The following is a 20,263-nucleotide window of genomic DNA, read 5'->3' on the forward strand; positions in this document are numbered from 1 at the left end:
CAATTGTTGGCATCTTGGTCCGTGGTATTTTCAAACTATTAGGATTGTGTAGAATGAGAACAAAATGCATTAGAACCATTACAATTCATATTTTACTAATATTTACTCATTCCATTTTGTGTTTACATTTTCACTGATGACATTCCAAAGTTTCTTTCTTTTGAGGAAATTCTGTGGGCCAGGAAAAAGATCCCTCAGGTCATCCCGGCTAAGGCCTTTCAAAGCCTCCTCATCAACACTGGCAGCTGTGAGATATATGACAAATATCTATCGTTAGATAAAGCAGTAGCAAGCTACAGAACCAATCAATTTATTTAGTAAGGCTATACACTGCAGCTAGAAGGTAGTGAAGCACCAGAGGCGGAGGGCATTTTTGATTAATTTGATTGTAAAAACACTCCACATATTTTGTCATGTATTGATTCCCAAGAATCCAAGCTTTCAAATGAGGTATAATTTAGGGCGTGCGCCAAGCCGGTTGGGACACTGAAGGGGGTGCGCGGCTAAAAAAGTTTGGTAACCCCTGTGATAATGCATTTGGCCACCGGACTGGACTAAATAGTTCAGCGGGCCGGACAATTTATACTGATTCCTGGACGGTGATTTCAAACAGAAAAAAACGGCCGATGACGCCCTGAACGCCGAGCAGGAGAAAAACATCGACTTACCGTTCTATCAACTCGGCCCGTTTTCCAGTCTTTCTAAGCTCTCGACACTCAAGCCATCGTTGTATAACTTGTATTCTCTCTGAGCGCAGCTTGGTCTGACCTAAGATGGCCGCTCTGTCGGCACGCCTCCTACCCGACCACAAGGCGTCTAGGTATACATGTCTGTGGGGTTGGGGGGAAGGATAACGTTCCCGCCGGCGGGACACTACTGACCGTGTGTTTTTAAAATGTGGGATTTGTATTTCACAATCATATATTTTGCTTTAGAATTCGGACTCTTACTAAAATGTTTCATCCTAAATTCGTTAAGCAAATGAAGGTTGAGGGAAAAACCCAGCAAGCAAAAAAATTTGGGATTTCAAATAAGGTATTCAGTTATTAATAAAGTACACTCTATAAATAGCATAAATACATCAGGTATAAACTCTATTCATGACTTACCCTCCAACACCGATAGAGTGGCATCGTCAAAGGTATCCATCCTAGATTTATCAGCTCCCTGAAGCATTAACAGGGAGTACTGTAGAACTACCTGGGAAAACCCATAGGCAAACAGAGCTTGTTAGCTAGCGGGTAGCGTGTAAAAGTGCACATTAGCTAACAATTAGCTAGCTTGCTAAGCATATACCGACATACGGACAACGCATGTTCTTCTTCTGCTTCTTGGCAGATTTTGTAATACCACCACAACAACCAATATGATTTTGGCAAGTAATATTTACCAATTCAATACAGTTTACTGACCTTGAGCCGCTGTTCTTGCACTTCTTCTAATGTGACGCACCCAAATCTTTCAGTTACTCAAGCGGAGATTCGCGATCACTGACGTCATTGAGGTGGGACCGTTGGAGGAACTGAGGATGCGCAGAAATGATCGAATGTAAACATGAACTTGTTAGCAAAATATTAGTAAAACAAAACATCTATCATCATACAATGAATTGGGTCGCATTTATAATTAGAGAAATGTATTGTTAAAATAATAAATTATTCCATGAGTGCCCCCCTCCCCATCCACCTCAGTGTCATTAGCCCGCGACAACGACGGTGCATCATGGCGGCGTGGAGATGTATGATATGTTTCGTCTTTGTTGCTTTAAGTCTTAAAGTACTCCTTAGCCACATTAATAAAAGTCACAGTCGCAGCTCGGATTTTTGGGTTTACTGTGGTATTGACGGATGTGAACAGGATTTTAGAGTTTTTAACTCTTTCTTTCGCCACATTAAACGGACGCACCTTCAGTATTTGAGGACTGGATGCCCACCAAGCGGATGGAGTACGACACCTTCTTCTCAGTCTTTGGGACAGGAAACATTTGGTGTTTCGGTGTTTGCCAGCTGTAGCACTCCTGCAGCGGCCAGCACTGTGGCTGTCCCACCTGATGCCTCTCTACCTGAACCGACACCGCAGCAGCCTGACGCTGACGGCCGCCTTGAGTCAGTAAGTTTCCTCAATTCAATTTATTTTGACCTTTGAGGGCTTATCGTGCCAATTAGGTTGCTCTCTGTGTGATGCTTTTGTTAAGTAATTTAATATTTGTGTCCTACATATAACGATATATTAAAATGGTGCCCTCATTGAATCCACACTGCGAGTGTGCGCGTTAATCATGCGTGATGCAGTTTCTCTTTCATAGGCCTATTATTGTCTCCATGAATGCTAAGTTAGTTATCGTTCTAATACGACGTTTTACAAGGTAAAACAGGCAACAATACTTGCACTACAATTCAAGAAATTAATTATGTGCTCTTTGCACACGAGAATAAACATACAAAAAAAACATTTAATTCCTCTTACCTTAGACGATAGAGCTGCTCAGGTCCCAGACCAGTGAAGCGAATGTGGGATTAAAATTAAGTCTTTCCCCTCTTGTGCGTCCTCTCAAAAAATCCATTTCAAATCAATTGCAACTTTGACTGTGTCCATGTACTCCCTCTTAATACATTACAACTCATTTTATAAAGGAAGAAGCTGTTGCTGTGACATCCAGAACCAGACCTGATATTGCTAGATCTGCAGCGGCATTCGCCATCAGTGTCCGGGAACAGTGCCACTTGTCACAGGTAAATTTATCTTCATGGGCAAATGCTTTAATGGTACTATTAATATCATATTTGTGAATAATTAGTTGAAACAATATTAAAAAAAAAATATATAAATTAGGATTTATTTCAATATTTTAATGTAAAATATGGGCCTGTGATCAATAATTATATGGGTGAAAAAATAATTTACATTTTAAATATTTTCCCAGAGAACTGTCAACAGTGTCATCTCAGGGGTGCAACAGTACCAAGCTGCCCTCATTGACACGCTAAGGGAGAGAATCAGAAGGGTGTTTGAAGAGAATGCAAACACAACTGCTCAGCTCCAAGGTGAGGCTTTGGCTACGTTTGATGCGTTCATGGATCCTTTCTCAACCACAGCATATGGACAGAATAAAACCATCCGGGAACTATTCAATCCAGTCAACCCAGAGGAAGTTGTGGTGTCCCAGAAGATTTGTTGGGTAAAGCGTGGTCTTTCAAGGGTCATGGCCTTAAGAGGCAAAAGTTTTTACTATGTACCACTCATTCAAAGTCTTAAGCAGTTACTGACCAATCCCAGAATCTTCACCATGTTAACCACTGTACCACAAAGAAGTGAGGGATTCTTGTATGATTTTACTGATGGAGCCCTTTTTACATCCCATCCATTATATTCTCAAAGGCCAAATGCATTGCAAATACTTTTGTACACCGATGAAATTGAAATATGTAACCCTTTAGGCCCCCATGCCTCTGCAAATAAATTACTGATGTTTTATTATAGTTTAGGGAATATAGATCCAAAATTTAGGTCGAAGTTGGCTGCAATAAGACTCCTTGCTATAGCCAAGGCAAACGATATTTCTCAGTGGGGTGTTGATGTTATACTAAAAAGAATCCTAAAAGATCTGACACTTCTGTACAATGGTGTTTGGGTTGACACCCCAAATGGTGAAATTGAGTTGTTTGGTGCTGTGATAGCCATATGTGGAGACACACTTGCCCAACATGATATTGCTGGATTTAAACAAGGTGTTGGTTTTGCTTATAGCAAATGTAGACATTGTGAATGCTCCTTTGAGGATATGCAAAGTATTTTTGAGGAGAATAGGTTTGCTGAAAGAACTTTGGAAAAGCACATTAGGCAGTGTGTTGAAATTGATAAGGCAAGCACAGAAACATTGAAAGCATCCCTCAAAAGCACTTATGGGATTAACAGAAGAAGCAGACTAGTTGATGTTCCAGCATTTGATCTGATCAAACAAACACCACAGGATATAATGCATGTCATTTTTGAAGGTGTTGCACCAATGGAAATAAAGCTTGTATTAAAAAACCTGATTCTGTCAGGACAGATAGAATTAGATGAGATTAACTGAGCTATTCTAAATTTTCCTTACTCACCTCTAGACATACGAGATAAGCCATGTCCTATTAGTGTCAGTACTTTAGCTGCTAATGACAATAAATTAAAGCAGTCATGTGGACAAATGTTGATACTTTTAAAAATCCTACCTTTTCTTTTGAATGATATGGACAACGAGTATGTCAAATTTATTCTCAAGTTAATTGAGATAGTTCAAATTGTCCTTGCTCCTGTTATTTCTTTAGAAACTGTATTACGGCTCAGACGCATGATTGAGCAACATCTGCATCATTTCAAAGAACTTTTTTCTGAAGCCAATGTATTACCCAAGCAACATTACATGTTACATCTACCAAGCCAAATCATATCTCTTGGTCCATTAATTAGAAGTATGTGTATGCGATTTGAAGCTAAGCACAGTTATTTTAAGCAGTGGGCTTCTAAGTTAAATTTCAAAAATGTCTGTAAATCGCTTGCAAACCATAATCAGTTCCTTGAATGTTGTGAAAATGAAATAGGCATTGAGCATCCAATTTTTGCTAGTGAAAGAGAATCGGGGCCTGTCTCAGCTGTCAAAAATATTGATTATGTTAAGAGAAAAGTTAAAGATTTTCTAGGCGTAGAGGTCATGCAATCTGTTGTCTCAGTGAAATGGTACATCCTCAATGGCAATAAGTACATTAGTGGGAAATCTATGATTATTGTAGATGTAGATGGTGCTTTCCCAGTGTTCGGACTGATAAAAGATATATTTGTGATTGATTCCTCTTATGTTGCTTTTGAGTATCAGCGTTATGAGACGCTGGCATATGAGGTGGCAGTTCCCAATGTTGCCCAGGCTACAGAATTTGTACATGAACTCATTGACTGTATTTCCTATTTTTCAGTTAGTTTCAAGGAAAATATGTTTGTGCCAATAAAATATAGTCTTTGTGATATTATTGCCCACAGAAGTAGACATTAAAATGGAGGAATGATAGGGATGCATTGATGTATTGGGTGATCAAGTATGCCTGTTTCCTGTTTTGTGTTTCTTGTGCCTGTTTAACATTGGTCATCAAAAAAGATAAGATTTCTTTGTGATCGATTCCTCTTATGTTGCTTTTGAGTACCAGTGTTATGAAACACTGAATTTGAGTCCAGAATTGTGATATTATTGCCCACAGACATTAATTTGGAGCAACAATGTATTGGGTGATCAAGTTTGCCTGTTTCCTGTTTTGTGTTTCCTGGGCCTGTTAACAAACATTGGTCATTAAACAATTCCATGGACTGTATGGTGAGTTGTGGTGAAGGCTGTATAATTCATCCTGACATTGTCTGAACATACTTGAAGTCAGAGCAATAATAAACTCTGTTTTTTCAGATGCTTTTTGTGTGACTCTTGAATCAAGCAACTTGAGTTTGTTACTGAATCTTAAAACAAGCTTTATTTTGATGAGAATTTGGGGGAGAAATGTAAAAGATCTTATTTTAACAGTTATTTACCTCATTTTAAGATTTCATGCCTATTTGAGACAAAAAAGATAAGGTTGTGCTTGATTTAAGATTATAGTGTAAAGTTGAACACTTAAAATAAGAAATTCACTCTTAAAACAAGATAAATTATCTAACACTTCTAAATCTAAGTTTTTTTATCTTGATAAGATTCAAATAATATGCAGTGTGGTCTTTTTAGTGCCTCTGTCTTTTTAGTGTCTTGGTTCTTAATGTGATGTGTCTAAGTTCTTGGTTGGTCCAGGGGAGGTAGGAATCTCTCGTTCCTTTTCTTTCAGCATTTTGTATTAAAACTTCTCCTTTTCTTAAATTATCTGCCGAGCAACCTTGAATGTTGTCACTTTTTTGCCACTGGTGGTGCAAAAATTAAAGCAAAGAAATCATTTAACAAAGAAATAATCAAAATACACAAAACAATAAAAACCCGAAAGTAAAAAGTCTCCCAAGGAGTGCAATCTGTGTGTTCCAATAGATTATAGCATTCTTTTGATTTCTTTCTAGCTCTTTTGATCATGCAAACTGAATTATAAATGCTTTTCAATCTTAATTGGTCAAGGGTGAAACTTTAAAGCAACCATTTTCTCTTTCAGGCTTTTGAGCTTCTAGTGTTTTTCTATACATGATAAGAGTTTTCCCCGTAATTCAGCACATTGAGAAGGCTACCCAAAAACAAAGAGATTAGAATTAGATTACAACCCTTCAGAAACTCGCCTTTTATTTTATTTTTGCTGATATATTTTTCATAAACCATAAACTTTTGGATGTTTACATCATGGTCAGATTTGTTTATCATATCTTTTGTCCTGGTTCAGGTTAAACTGTCCCTCTGAGGCTTGTCTCAGATCAGCATAACTAATAACATCAGATGATTCTGTAACTGATGACATGCTTAATGTGGCCTTCTGATATCTTAATGCTCTTAAATTTTTCTCTTTAGGCAGCTGTAAAATCCTTAGTTAAACATATCCCTTTAAACATATCCCATCCGGTTCCATCTCTTCCAAACAGTCTCCCATATTCTCCCCATATGCTGTTTGCCATTTTATTAATGTTCTAAAATTACAATATAAAAGCTTCTACTCTGTTATTATTTCAGCTGTCATGAATTCATTGACAAACACAAGCCAAACGCAATCTAATAGCATAACTGAATACAGCCCCAACGCCTCTGGTTGCTGTATTGCATAATTAAGCTCCAAACTAAAAAAAAACAAAAACCTTTATCCCTAGTCCCAAGTATTTCCTACAACCCTGGGATATTTTTTCTTTAAGAAACGTTAGCATATCTCAGTGTAACAATTTAATTTGGCCGGATATTTAATGTGGGAAGAAAACAAACTGTGTTATTGAAATCTCTCTATACCTTTCTTCAGCTTTTAGTTAACATAGTTCATGATTAAAAACGTCATTTAAATTACGGAGCTGCAGTTCTCCCAAAACAAATGAACATTCTGAAACCATGAACATTACTTCCCACAGACGAACGTTTAGTTACATACGATACACAAATACATACATACATACATACATACAGTTACATAGAACTGACGACATTCAGACAAACAAACACACGCAGGCCTTTACTTCTGACAGGGAGGAAGGGCTGTGTCAGGGGGTAATAGGATAGAGGCTGGTTCTTTTAAGGTTTTAATAGCCAACAAGATGGTGTATCGGTCAGGATACAGGTAATAGGGTAATGAGGCTCGCACTCCTTTAACTGTTGCCGTCAGCAGGTTTATTCCACTTCAATACTCAGTGTTGCCAACAGTCTGCAATAACATATGAATTGCCATTAGGCCAAATATATATTGCAACAGTATAAGTTTAAACCAAATAAACTTAAACATATCCAAAAATGCAAACTTAAACATCGATCTGTGGAAATACATTTCCCCAGCATATTAGATATAATTCTAATTATGTAAATATAGCATCACTTGGCTTAAATACTGCAAGAACTCAAAGTGAGCACAGTTTCAATGAAACATAATAAACAGAGACGTTTTCTGGCTCAAATTACAATGAGTAGCTTTTGGCGCCATCATGTGGTCACATAAATAAACTACGCCATGGCATCAGCCGGCAGTACGCCCGATCACAACATGCACACATGATGCACAACCCCGACGCAGCGCACACGCAGCGAAAATCCAAACCGTAAGTAAACAGTTTTAACATAAACTTATGAAGACCAACGGAACTATAAGGTGTAAAATACTTCTGTGTGTAATCAACAAACCAAGCACCGAATGTGGTAACTTACGTTCATTCATTAACTTAACACTCGGAGCATCGATAGTTCTAACTGCAAACAGCCGACATGCTATGAAGTTAACCGGAAGTAGCAGATAGCGCCCTGAACTTACACCTACGTCACTTCCTGATAGCAGCCGAACCAACATCACAAACAAAGAATGTCTGAGCCTTTTATACAGGCTGGTCAGATCCTAACGACAGTTATGGCAGCTCTGGCCAACCACACGCCCAGCACAAGGGCACATCATAATCTTTGGTTGGTCCCTTTCTATTATTTCTGTACTGCGGTGTATCTCTACTGGGAATTTGTCCCTATGAAGGTCTCTGATACATCTGAAATGTGACATCTGGAGGGAGGTGCCCCACAAACTGGTTTGCACCAAACACAGGTGTCGGGGCAATAATCATCTGAGCTTTTGCAACATTCTTCTTCTTCCTCCTTTTACTTTGATTGTCTCTCAGCTGTTTTAGTTGTTCAGCTACGAGTTGTTGTTTTAACTTCTCTAAATCACTGCTAAGTTGCTTCATGTTCTTTTCATCCATATCCAGCTGATGAACCAAAGCAGCCATCCATTGATCTAAAGGCATATCATAACTCGCAACCATTCTGTCCATGTTCTCCTTAACATCCTCTGTTTGGCCCTTTAACATTGCTTGTTTAAAGCGTTGCTGCAGCGTGACTGATAACGGGCAAGAGCCCGTCTGGTCTTCCCATACTTTCAACATTCTGTTCACATATGCTGAAGCCGTCTCCCCTGCACAATGTGTAGTGTCATTTAAAAGGCCAGAATCCGTACTTACCGGATAAAACGTCCTCAGTGTGCTCCAAAGTTGCCGTGCCACCGGGGCCAAAGGAGCAGCTGCTCCTAGTTCATCAGTTCCAGCAGAAACTTCAACCGCATGTACCTCATGTGGTTCCAGGTATGCTGATAAGCCAGTCCTCACATCACCAATAGCCAATACATACCCGCTTAAAATCTCCACGAATACTTTGATTCAAAGGTGCGCCCCTTTTCTTGGATCAGGGAGCATGTGCCTCAGATGAACGTTGTCAGCACATGAAAGAGGGTTGTAAACAGCTGCATTCACCTGTCCTGTAGCACTGTGAGTCTGAAACAATGGCAGTTGCACACTTTGTTTCGTTGCAGGTAAAGAAGGATCAGTTTCGCTAGAATGCAGATTACATCTAGGTCTTACGTCACAGCTTATCTGTCCCCCCAATTAACACCATACCAGGCACCTGCACCGAAGGGTCTGATGAAGTCACCACACTCCTGGCCTTGGATAACAGTTCTGCACTATCACCACACTGGTTGTTTTGCATAACAGCGGCTGCACCAGAAGCAGACATGTCTGGAATAACTGGAGTTGTGTACTTACCTTCTTGTTTGAAAGAAGATAATTCCCTAAACCCCCTGCAGATTTTCACTCTCTTGTTGTTTGTAGAGACCTGAGAAGCATATGCTGAAATAAAGTTCAGTTAGTTTTATCAAGCCGCTATTTTGATTTCCTCTTTTTGGCATTTTTCTCGAGCAAACTCACCAGCACCAGCCGTTTTTACTTGTGCTTGGGCTTGTCTATTTTTTAACATTTGCAAATAGTGAGTGCACATCTGGCCTTCTGGTGGAGGCCCTTCTGTATCACCAAAAACCCCGTCTCCCCTCATTTTTTCACACCACTCCTCAAATTGTTTTAAATGGTTTTCATCATCTTTGTGTGGGAAGCTTGCCATTATGTTCCCTTTTCCTGTCTCCAGCAGTGTTCCTAAAGAACACCCCTGGAGCTCATTCTCAGCCATTCCAGCACTCACACGTCTTGGCCAACCTGCTGGGACAGCGTCCTGACCCCGGTCCAATGAGAGCTTATTTTTTATCTCTCAGACACCAAAACTTATTATGTTTCTATGTGCCTTATTATAGTGTTTTTACACGGCAATTTCAATGAGCCAGTGTACTCAGGATGAGCAGGTTATATGTCACCTGAACAGGTGCACCCTTTTACTCTTCTAATGTTAGTAACATGTCTCACACACAAGAGATAATAGGGTATATGTTCTGTCACTTTTTAATCCGATTTTGATGGATTAAAAGTGGGCGGGGCGATTAAAAAAGGGCGGGGCTTATTTTTTAATTGACCTTTTAGGTGATCACATGATCGTCACGTGACCCTGCTCGTGACCCTCATGTGACACCCTATCATTGACCCCTACCGTGACCTCCATATGACCCACCACGTGACCCCTCATGTGACATTAATCATTATTAAATTAATTATTCTTTTATTTATTGTATTATTATTATTTTCATTTATATTCATATCATTAATAATATTATTACTACTATCATTGATATTATAGTAATTATTTAATTCTGTTATGCATACCCAACCTTTTTTAGTAGTATTATTGTAATCATTTAAAGTTATTTATAATTATTTAACTCCGTTATACATACCCAATCTTTTTATTAGTATTATTATGATTATTTTGAATTATTTAATTCCGTTACGCGCACCCAATCTTTAAGGTGGGAGGAAATCAGTCTTTGTTTCAGCCGTAAAAGCAGTCAGACTCTGAATACTTAAAGTTTCAAAATAAAGATTAAAAATAAAACTATATAAATCGTTTAGACGCATAAGCTTCCCCATCCGGAATCTGTAAATAAAAAGCTCAGGGTTCTCGCTCAGCCCAGAATCCTGCGATGCAACCCCTCAGCTCTCCCTGTAAACAGCAAGCGTTACTGATCGCTTACCAGTTGCAGCTTACAACATAATAAGTCCATACACTCTACAGGTCAGTTTGAGGGTCATAAGTTCACTCGGTCAGTAAGCAGTTAAAATAATACTCAACCTGTTCGAAGCGCCGCGCGGGAGGAGACACAAGGGGGGAGATCTCGCTTTCTCTCAATCATCTGACCCCTCAACACAAAAACTGTGTCTTTCTCTACAACCCTCGCGCTGTCATGCTTAGTATTTATAAATAGCGGACACCCTGTCACAAAAAAAAAAATCGACAGGATGTTGTATTTCACGCCTTTACGTATCCTAAAAATCCCCATCACGCGGACAAACACAATGCCTGTATTATCAATAATGTATATATAAGGCCCCCTCCCACCTAATCGAAGGCATATACGGTGACTCCTCCGAAAAATGTCAAAAGACATTTATGTGTGAAATGTTTGTCTCCCCTTTATTATAACTTTTTTGTTACCATCAAGGCTCAGTATAAAATTAAGCGTTGTAAAAATGAAAAATGATTGAACTTTTTGGTGCTTACTGCTGTTTCTTGTTCTTCATTCAATTTTGCACAAATATCCTATTTCTCATCCGTACCCCTCCCCCATTTCCGGTCCCCTCCCCCACTTCCGGAATCCATACCCCTCCCCCATTTCCGGTCCCCTCCCCCACTCTAGGAATTCAAAACTGACACAGATTCAACAAATAGGATCTTCTCACCAACATGGCAATCAAAGGCGGGGCTTACCGGTCGATGGTTTCTTCCGCGCAACTCCAAGACAGGCTCAAGATAAAACAACTCCGGTTATTTTTCTGCTTGACGCATGGCGTGACAAGATGATAGCAGACCGGATGTCAACGCTGTTCTGCAACTGTTGCAACTGGAGAGATGTTTTGGGTGATCAAGAAAGTGGTAGCTTTTTAGACCCGCCCTCCTCACAACACCCGATACCGCCCCCCTTCAACGTTAACCACACCCCTTCTCAGTATGAAAAACAACCGGGCAGACCGATCGGAACATCCATGCAACTTCACTGACCAGACTTTTAGCATCTGAAACCATGAACGCGGTTGAAAGAACTACAGCTTCAACATCATCGCAGCATGGCTCCCCGGACAGCGACAAATTCTTTCTGGGACCGTAACACCCTCCTTTCCCCTCGCCAATCCCTGAATCCTCTTCCAAACTCGACAGCGACAGCGAGAGTCTTCTGACGGGGCTGCAGAGGCGTATCGACGACTGGGCCAATGCCCCCGGAGGCGTGCATGTACGGCCCGAGTACTTTGTTTTACGGGATGAGAATTCCACGCTTCCAACCACACTTCCAGCCAGGCTTCCAGCCATGCCGTCTCTGTCAGAGACCCAGGAGGAAGATTCACAAGCGCTGAATCTTCCACCCTCCCCGGACCCTTCTCAGTCTGAGTACTCACAGCTCCAGGACTCACAACTACCCTCGGGCCAAGGAGATCCAGCCTCCCCAGACCCTTCTCAACCCGAGGATACGCTGCTTCCATCCAGCCAAGGAGAGACTGACACCGGCGCCGATGAATACAATGGATGGAAGCGCTTCGGGTTCATCAAAGCGGTGAAAACCGTGGTGTTTCATCTTTTGAACGCTGCGATCGGAAAATACATGCACGGTAAATGTTATGGGTGTAATAACAACCGTCCTAGTCAGAGAGACCATGAATGTTCGGAGCTGCTTCAGAATGGGTTATTTGAACGCAATTACAAGGGTGTAATGCGACTACTTTATAACGCACGTTTCTTCGATGCCGTTCAACGGTTTCTAACCGCTCACAACATCCACCAAGACAACCACACAGTCAATGCCGTCGTGCAGGCCTATCTGTACGAATTGACGATGGCCAAGGAGTTATTTCATACAATCCTTGACGGGTATGATGAGATGGTTGAAGAAAACTATGAATTAAAAGATCAACTTGAAGCCATCACGCAGGTACTGGCAGGGATCTTGAAACCAAAGCATGCATGTTTTCTCATATCTTTCTTTAATATATATTATATGAGTCTTTTCTACAATTAGCTTGTGATATATTAAATGACTATTTACAATGAGTTTGTGATATATTAAAGTAGTGTTTTTTACATTGAGTTTGTGATATATTAAAGTAGTATTTTCTGAAATTAGCTTGTGATATATGAAATGATTGTTGTTTACAATGAGTTTGTGATATAATAAATGCATATTAATAATAAAAAATATATAAAACCCAACCACATTCTTTCTACACTTTTCTTTCAACTAGAAAAAAAAAATCTGTTACAGCCATGGCACCACTCGCCATTCTTGTTTCTAACAGTGTTTTGAAACTCCAAATGGCTAGGAGCTCCATGTATTTGTTATATGTTAAGCAGCAAACTTGCAGGCTGTACCCTGTCTTTCTGAGTTACCACCCTTAGATTTTTCGCCCCACCGGCCAAAATGGTCAAGTGGAAATTACTCACGGGCTGGTGAACAAGAAAACTGAGTTGTAAGTAATCTGCGTCCATCTACCTCTAGTTTTGAGTTTCAAGCTAAATTTGTACCATTCTTGAATTGAGGTTGAAGAGAAATTATTTTTTAAATGGCCCCTGGAAATAGTTTAGGCACTCCTACCTTGGCCCGTTGCCTACTAGGTAATCCCGTGGAGGCTGTGTGGACAACTAAGATAACATCCGCAGGTATTATTATTATCACAACACATGGCAAGGCAAGGCAAATTTATTTATATAGCACAATTCAGTACAAAGACAATGCAAAGTGCTTTACATGATTAAAATATAGCAAAAATAAAACAGAATAAAAGCAAGTAGGAATAAAATGTAGATAGAAAATAGAACAAAAAAAGTGGTGATTCAGTTAACTAGAACAGTTGAAGGCAATCCTAAACAAATGTGTTTTTAATGTTGATTTCAAAAGTCTTCCTGCTGCAAAACATTAGTTAATTAAAATTTAATATAGGCTTATTTTCCTTTCATTACTTGATGTCTGAAAACACTACATATCTTTTTTCTAATACCGACTACTTTTTATGCAAATTATGATAATTTTGTTAGTAGTTCATAAGATAAAACCAATCAAGCAAATACTTCTAAGTAGTGTATAAACATGTTGAAGAACTTTTGCAACGGTATATTTCTTTTCTAAAATAAAACTTGGTAGAAACTGTCATGGTTTAGTTTTTGGTCCGGCTTTTTTCCTGTTTTTTTTTCAGTTCCTCCTCTCACTCAGTTTACCCTCCAGGTTCGTGCGGGTATATTTCTGATTCATTTTTAGTTGAAAACGGCAACCCTCAGGGGAGTTAGTCCAGTACTATTTTCTATTATGATAAACCTGACATAGGAAAATCCCTTTTTGCAGATGACGGGGCAATTTGGAAAAGAGGAAGGAATATGTTGTAAAGAAAGTTCAGGATGCTATTGATTGTAGTGGAAGATTGGTCTTTGAAACGGGGATTTAAGTTATCTGTTGAGAAACCTCAATGTTTTTTCACGAGAAAGAAAGTCAAATTTGTCTGAAATTGTATAAACAAAGATTAGAAGCGTAAAAGGTTTTAAATTCTTGGGGTTTGATAGTTTGCTTACGTGGAAACTATTCAATACTAAGAAAGTATTGAATATTATGAGGTGTTTAACAGGAGGTGTATGGGGAGCTGATTGTATGGCGTTGAAAAATGTATATATTGCATTAGTTAGATCAGTTCTAGATTACGGTGGTATTGTTTTTGATTCGGTTCATCATTAAAAAGGTTGGACATAAGGGTTAGGGTTAGTAAAATCAAGGTTGGAGAAATGCCATTAAGTCTTAGAAGGAAACAGTTGAGGGCAAATTATTGGGCTCATTACAAATGTCAAAAAGAAACACATCTAACAAAAAGTATACTAATTGAAAGTTGGGAAAGTAGTAAAATTAAAAAGGAGTTATTTAGTAAGGGAATTATTCAGATAATTGAGGAGTTAGGAATCAATAATTGAGCCGTTAGTCTAACTACCTTAATGCCGGCTATCTTTGCTATCTTTGATCTTTCTTTGTTAAAAAAAAGATTAGTTCAAGCAATAACGTGTTAAGTATACAAGCTTATGTGAACACTTTGATACATGAAGAGATATGGGTATTATGTACATGTATTCACGGATAAGTAAAAAAAAAAACAGACAATGGAAACACAAGCTGTGCTTTTGACATTCCTAAATTAAAAGTTAAGGTGTTTAAAACTGATTATTTGTCAGTTTATGCAGCATATTATTGGGAAGCATCCATAGTTTCAGCATTCCAGAAACTGTGGAACATGTGCTGTTTGAGTGTATTAAATACTCAAATCAAAGAATGGATCTAAGGAATGGAACAAGAAGGAATCAAACAACTGAACATTACAAATATCTTCTCAAATAAATACGGAAAGATGGTGCTTAAGATCATGTCATCTTATCTACAACAAACTGGACTACAACTAACGATTTAAGGAAAAGTAACTAAAGATCAAGTAGGCGGTGATAATGCATTATTTGATTGCAAGACACCGGTAAAAAAAGAAGAAGAAGCTCACCCTCCACTCCCTCAGCAATCTGTCACACCTGTTGGGCACTAATTAGTCAGAAGTAAAAGTATAGGTACCTCTCCAAAATATGACTTTGGTAAAAGTCCAAGTCACTGACTGAAATGTTACTTGAGTTAAAGTATCTGAAATGTCTTACGTATGAAAATTACTGTAAAAATAGATGTATTTAATGTAATAAAAACGAAAACGAAAACAAAGCAAATGCAGTTTGAATGACATTTTTGGTAAACTTTAAAAGTCAAATTCACTTGAAATAATATAAACAGCCAAGTGCAGGAGAAATTAGACAGAAAACACAACCTTTTTGTAAGCTTTCAGTTTTCCTTCTACAAGTACGGTCAGTGCTATATACTTTAAAATTGTACACAACCAAGTGCAGGTAAAATTTAGACCAGGGGGTGTATACTAAGAACACGGTTAATTGATAAACCAGTTCCAGCCAACCTACAGGAAGTGGTAAACCTGCTGATAGATACACCTGCAGGTTATCATTGAGTTAAGAAAACTCTCTGCTATTAAATGCTTTACCTATACCACAAGGTTAATTTAACCTGCCCTACCACTGAACCAGCTTCTTATCCTGTTGGTGGTCATGAACAAGCCCAGGCAAGTCCCGACTTTGTGGCAGTCAATCTGTAGGTGGGGTCAAAACACTTGCGAGTCTGCCTGTGATTCTGAACGGGAATCACTGGCGAGTCTCTCTTTTTGTAACGAGTAACTAAACCAAACATTGAAAATGTATTGGAGTAAAAGTATGCAATTAAGATCAGAACTATAGTGAGGTAAAAGTTATCAAAAAATGTTATACTTGAGAAAAGTATAAAGTACTCCAAAATATACTTAAGTACAGTAACGAAGTAGAAATACAACACTGCTGGTTTGTTCCGTGCTTCAGCCGCTGGATTTTCCTGCCTTCATCCGTGCCTCAAGTTTTGCTCGCTGCTTCATTGCCTGGATCTCCTGCTGCCCCTGTACTACAGCAACCCTGTAACTCATCTACATTTCTCTTCTCATTCTGATTTCCTCATCCACTAATCATTTCTCTTTCAATAAACTATCAAAAAAAGTTCATCCAAAGATGAGTTTATAACAGAAACAAGTTTGGTTTTAGTACGGTGAAAATATTTTAATTAAAGGTTGTCAATGCCTATAAAATAATGAGCAAGGTGGGACAAGGGAAGGTGGAAAAACATCCCTGACAGAAGTAATCATATATTAGTCATCCGTGTTTGTTTTTTGAAAGCTGAACTCCGTCGCTTTAACAAAAGCTTTTTTAAGCTTTACCAGAGCATAATTTGTTGTTTTAATCTTACTGCTGGCTGGATTTTTTCGTTTTATGCAGTGTAACTACAAATACATGCACTACAAATACGTACAGTTTGCTAGGTTAACGAATGACTGCTAAAACTCAATGTTGTTTTTTTTACCTGGGCACAGCCACCTATGGAGCTGGTCTGCCACTACCCTCTCTGGCACAGAACGTTTGTCTGCGTTCTTTTTGTGTCTCTGCTCTGTCTTCTCTAACCCCCACTTTTCCTCTCAAGTTCTGCTACATGCTGCAGTCAATGACACAATGCAAGCGATTGTCCACTGTAGCAAAATCTTAAATCCCTTTGAGATGCTATTGCATCACATTAAATAGAACATTCATGCTTGAAAACCTGCCAATGTGGCTGAATTAAACAATTCTGCCAAGAAAAGCGGGCCATAGTTATTCCAAAATGATGTAAAAGACTCATTTTGCCCGTTATCACAAACGCTTAATGACAGGCAACGGAGGAACAACCCTTTGTCAGGTTCAGAAGGCCATTTCTTTTTCACATAGGCTCAAGCTGTTATGTATAGCTTTTTTTTTTTTTTTTTTTTTTTAAATAAGTGAAATCATCATCTCAAAAAGGCAGACTGTCACACATTTGAGTTTGTCCTACGTTAACTAAGACCAACAAGCACATCACAAAGGTTTAAAGTTAAATAAAAGAAACTTGACAGTTATGAGCAGTAGTCTATGCTGTATCTTTATATATCCCTCAATACATGAAGTCATTTAAAAACAGCATTTTGTATTTACTCTGGTTATCATTGTCTAATATTCAACTTTGTTTAACGACAGACAGTTAAGTGTGGAAAAAAAAGAAAAGAAAGGGGGGTTATCGGGGCAAATATTTTTCACAGGACTGACTTTAAAAGTCTGTTAGAATATAAAAAGTGCGACAGCCAACTCCGGTATACTTCAACCAACAATATCTGAAGAAGTTTCTACTGTTTAGGCTGCTAAGAATGTACTTCTGGTAACTCTGAACCCTGAGACTTCACAGAGTACAACAATGTATGTACCAGCGTTTATAGGGTAAAATTCAATTAAGTTTAGATAACAACATCAGATGCTTCTTTAACCCCAACTGAAGTAGAATAATTTAGTTACTTGGAAAAACCAAGAACACTAAACATGCTTCACACTTTCAGAAGTAGACAAGGTTGTGATAGTATAGCCTGGAGCATGAATACTTTTACTGAATAAATGAACAGACGGACTGGGACTGCACTATTCACACATCTTGTTAGAAAAAAAAAACCACCAAAGAATTTATCGTCATTATGCATCATTATACAATTTGAAACTTTAAAGACAATTTTGTATCAGTTCAGTTTTTGTTGATTTTTCTTACCAGGAAAAACTTATGAATGTAAACGTATAACATTTTTGAAACTCAGTAGAATTAGACTTTCTCCTGAAGCTCCCTTTTTCATTTAAACAAAAAAATTGAAGGAAAACAGTGGTGAGGGCCAAAGATGGCACCTAGAATATGGATGGACGCAGAAATGGTTTTAAATTCTTTCTGGAGACTATTGTCTTGTTGTGGCTAAAAGTTTACAACACTACTGTCACAACATGGTGAGGGTCTCTATAACATTTAGAGTCTGCCTATGTGAATTAATTACAATGGACTAAAAGATCATGTATGAGGTCTGACTCTAGTGAGAAGTCCTGGCTCACATTCTCTGCTCCATTTAATCTGTGCCCTCCAGAGGTCAGAACCGACCATGTAGGCCAGTACAATTCGTCCCACCAAAACCTGCTCTGGGTTTACTTTGTGCACTGGTGTGCCGTCCTTTTGAAACAGGAAGGTGTCATCCCTAAATTGGTCCCAAAAAGTTTGGAGCATGAAATTATCCAAAGATTTCTTGGTTTGCTGCAGCATTATGAGTTCCTTAAAGGAGCAATTAGCGATTTCTCACCAGAAGGCGAAGCTGCCTCCTCTGCTCTGCCCCACAGGATAATTGGAGGTACTAGTAGACTGTATATAAAACATTAAAATGTTCATATCCAGATGGTCATGCAGGTGTTCAGTAAAGGAAATAATGGCATTGAAGCAAACATAACTTATTCTTCAGACCACCCAAGAAAAGGAGGTGGTGTAGCTTTATTTGTTAGATCCTGTCTTACAGTCTAGATTCTCGTTTCTAAATCTCTTCCTAAGCAGTTTGAACTTTCAGCTTTGAAGATTGACTTGTGCGGCGGATAGCTTTTAGCTGTTGTTGCTTGTTACAGAACTCCTTCAGCCATTGTTGACAGTTTCTTCTAATTTTCCTAATGTTTGTCTGATTAAAATGTTGAAGAAGAGAGACTGGTTTACTGTTTCCCTGTTAGAGGGTTTTGAGACACACCGTCTTGCTTTTAATGTTTCTCAAATTATTGACGGTGCTACTAAACCTAATTTCCATCTTTTCAACCTCAATGCAATTTTGGTAAATTATCTAAGTGATCATTGTCTAGTTGGTGCAGTTTGAAACACTAAAATCCTCCATTTTGAGCTTGTTCTTGTGTAAAAAAGAACTATGAAGCATTTTAGAGAACAGACTTTTCTTCATGGTATATTTCATTACAATTGGAAGTGTATTTATCTGCTTGATGACATACATTTTTCCTGGGACTATTTGTTTGATATTTTTAACTATTGTATTGACAAATGTGCTCTGTTTCATCAGCTGAGAGTTAAGGGTTGAGTCATTTCCTGGTTCAACACTGAATTAGCAGGTCTCCTGGAAAGGAGAAATCAGCTCTGGGAAGTCACAAAGGAAAAATGATTCTGAAGTTGATGGGTTACATTTCCATCAATTAAAAAATCTGCTGGCTGCTACCTTAACGAAAGTAAAACACGATTATTGTGAAATGCGTAAATAACCTAAAGAAATTATACCAAGCTGTTAAGGCTCTCAGGGTTTCCCCTGTCATTAACTAAATAATATAATTTACTTCAGTGCAAGGTAGCATCCTGTCTCAGTGACCTAGATTACTGTGATGTTTCTTATAATGCACCTGCCACCTCTCTGCATTAGATGCTGTCTATCATGGAGAATTACGGTTCATACCAACATCTCTCACACCTCACTGTACTTTATATTCCTTTAAATTTCAACCGGCCATCATCATCAATCCATAAACTCATGCAGTGGTACATTTTCATCTTTAAAGCTGTCTGATCCTGTGTTATTTATCCCGTTATATGTCATTTAGTCCAGCAAAAGACTTAGTTCCCAGGACTTTATCACTTTCAGTGCTCCATTAGTACAAACAGGAACTCTGTCCTATCAACGTGGAGCACTCTACAACAGGATATGAAAATATCCATGTTGATTCCTCTGGGAGAATTTAAGCTTATATTCAGAAATAAAAAATAAATCTTGCCATGAAACTTGTTCTTGTTTTTAGGTTATATTTTGTCTTATTTAATGTGATTTAAATCCTTTAAGTGTTTGTTTTGTTATTGTGTTTGTAAATATGTTTTTGTTTTGTTTTACCAAAACCAGTCTCCTGTAAATTATATCTTCCCAGATAGCAAAAGATGTCAATTCAATGTGGAATTAGGGTCAAAAAGATTAACTTTTGGTTAAGGTCGACGATTGTTGGTGGATCCACCAATCATCCAGTTCTAGCCAATGTTGAAAAGATGTCATTGAATGTTGTTTTGAAGACAAATTTTAATGATCGAAAAGCCAACGTCACTGTGTGTATGCTGTGTGTTGCACCCCTTCCTCCTCCTGAAAGCATTTTGTCATTGAGCCAGGGTTTGTCACATTTTAAATTAAATAACATATGTCGAGGACAGTGAGTTGTAATTTTTTTCTGTACATTTTACTTGTCTGGAAA

General features: G+C 38.5%; 1 protein-coding gene across 1 annotated transcript in view; it reads right to left on the bottom strand.

The window, feature by feature from the left end:
* LOC105923620 (transmembrane protease serine 9) overlaps positions 1 to 20,263 on the bottom strand; it is a 283,180-nt gene that overhangs the window by 46,924 nt on the left and 215,993 nt on the right. The gene's annotated exons all lie outside the window — the stretch shown is intronic.

The sequence above is a fragment of the Fundulus heteroclitus genome, chromosome 16 (genome assembly GCF_011125445.2).
Source record: "Fundulus heteroclitus isolate FHET01 chromosome 16, MU-UCD_Fhet_4.1, whole genome shotgun sequence".
NCBI lineage: Eukaryota > Metazoa > Chordata > Actinopteri > Cyprinodontiformes > Fundulidae > Fundulus > Fundulus heteroclitus.